We start from the raw sequence: 2,662 nt of genomic DNA, 5'->3' as shown, positions 1-2,662 counted from the left end.
TTAAAGATTTTATTTATTTATTCGACAGAGATAGAGACAGCCAGCGAGAGAGGGAACACAAGCAGGGGGAGTGGGAGAGGAAGAAGCAGGCTCCCAGCGGAGGAGCCTGATGTGGGGCTCGATCCCATAACGCCGGGATCACGCCCTGAGCCGAAGGCAGACGCTTAACCGCTCTGCCACCCAGGCGCCCCTCCTTTTTTTTTTTTAAAGATTTTATTTATTTATTTGACAGAGGGAGAGAGAACACAAGCAGGGGCAGCGGGAGAGGAAGAAGCAGGCTCCCAGCGGAGCAGAGAGCCCGATGCGGGGCTCGATCCCAGGACCCTGGGATCATGACCTGAACCGAAGGCAGACGCTTAATGACTGAGCCACCCAGGCGCCCCATATTTATTTTTCTTGAATGGTTTGAGAGTAAGGTGCAGACGAGAGGCTCTGTTATCTCTAAAGCCTTTGGTATGCATGTTCTGAAAAAAGACATTCTCTTTATAAGCACAGCACAGTTATCAAGATCGGGTGATTAACACCGATACAATATTACCTAGCTGAATTTCATTGATTGTCCCACGGATGTCCCTTACAATAGGAGGAAAGAAAGTACTCCGTTCCCAAATCCAATCCAGGGGCAAGCTTTGTGTTTAGCTGTGCTTAGTCTCCTTTTAATCCCGAGCATCTCCTCAGCCATTGTTTCATGACATTGACATTTTTGGAGTTCAAAATGGAGAATGCTCCTTATTTTGGGATTGTTTGGGCTTTTCCTCAGGGTTAATTCCGGTTATGCCTGTTTGGCAATACTGCAAAGGTGATGCTGTGTCCTCCGAAGCGTCTGGAGGCAAATGATGGCGACTTCTTAACCGTGGTCACGGTATGTGCTTACTGAATCTTGATAAAATATAATTTAATCGTACCCAAGAGCATATAAAGCCCCTCACACTTGCTAGTAGTTCCTTCCTGACCTCAGTGATGGTCTAGCCACGTCTTCTTTCTACTTCTTGCATCTGAACTTGCTACTCCTTCCACCTAGAACACTTTACTCCTCCCACTAACCCAACCCCTACGTCTGCACTGGGCTCACTCCTACCTAAGATTCAGCCAGCGTCCTGTCCACCAGGAAGCCTTCGGGGATCGCCCTGGCTTTGACCTGTCGCTCTCGCAGCGTCCTGTCTTTATGTTTTATTACGATGTTCACCACGTTGACTGAGAACTGTTGGTTTGTCTGTCTCTCCTGCTGCATCATGAACTCTCAGGGTAAGTCTTGGATCTTTTATCATGATATAAACCCCTTCGTTCAAAGATCACTTCCACTCCAGCAAATCTGGGTTCATTGTTTCCTTGCAAGAAGGGAGAACTCCCACCATGGGGGGAATCGTGGGATGGCTTGGTTAGAAGGTGTTAGAAAGAACCTATTATAGGACGTGGCTTTGTTATTAGGTGATTTGGGGGTGAGTCCAAGGATTGGAGGCTGTCAGAAAGTGGGGTAGTTCTATGACTGGGTATCTTCTTTCTTTTCTAGAAGGTGAGGAGAATGGAGTGATGGATAGAGAAGCAGCACCCATTCGTGTGAGCTAGGAGAGGGTGATGTTTAGTCATTTGCGGGACTTGGTCGATGTTTGTTAGTCTCGTTTCTGTCTTGCTCCGTCACGGACACAGAGTGCTTTGGTCTGACGTTGGCACTCTGTGAAATTGTTCACGGTCAACGGGAGAACGCCAAGGCCTTGCTGTGAGTTCCCGGCCAGCTCGCAGATGTCAGGGGCTGCATTGCTTTCCCACTCCCGTATTTCTTCCAAGATCAGGTGAAGTCAGGCCCTAGGACACAAGTCTATATATTCTGATCATCACCACTGCCGAGATTTTGCTGATCTGGGGACGGCTTGGGGAAGGCTGTCGGCAGTAGGGTTAGGGCCAGTCTCTCCTGCTCTGGCTGCAGGGTGGGTTGTTGACTCCCTTGACGTGACAAGGGCCGCACAGTGGCATTTAAGACTCTGGACAGGATCCAGCAGCCAAAGGTCCCGCAGGCAGTTCCCAGAAACAAGATGATGATTAGTCCTTGTCATAGACCCTGGAGACTGACCAGACTCAGGCCATGGACACACGTCCCAAAGCCCAGCTGGTCTCTTGTCGAGAACCAGATGGCTTTTTCTTTTAGCCTGATCCGAAAAATTGTTCAACCTGGGGGCGCCTGGCCGGCTCGATCAGAGGAGCGTGCGACTCTCGATCTTGGGGTGGTGAGTTCGAGCCCCACGTTGGGTGTAGAGCTGACTTAAATAAATAAAAGCTTAAAAAAATAAATTGGTCTCCTTGACCCGTAGTATTTTTATAAGTGCAGCAAGAAGTGTTTGCTGAAGCCTGAACTCCCCCCTGGCAACTCCGGCAAATGAGCGTAAACTGGTTTGGGGAGTCGGCGGTCTTCGGGAGTAGAAACCGTGTCATTTCAGCCAGCTGGTGAGGTCAGAGTCCGGTTTTGGACCATCTTTTCACTATTGTGCGAATTCCGGCTCACAGAGCGTGCGCGAAGAGTCCGCTCTCCCTCCCGGGACTTATCCACAGTCACCCGCACCTGTCTCTTCTTTTCAGGAAAACATGTTCCACAGGAGGGGTGGTAGTTTCAAAAGTCTTAAAGTTTCTAAGAATTATCCCAAATATGCTGGATAAGTGCACGTGTAGC

The sequence above is a fragment of the Ailuropoda melanoleuca genome, chromosome X, assembly GCF_002007445.2.
Source record: "Ailuropoda melanoleuca isolate Jingjing chromosome X, ASM200744v2, whole genome shotgun sequence".
NCBI classification, from domain to species: domain Eukaryota; kingdom Metazoa; phylum Chordata; class Mammalia; order Carnivora; family Ursidae; genus Ailuropoda; species Ailuropoda melanoleuca.
This window is presented reverse-complemented; position numbering follows the sequence as displayed.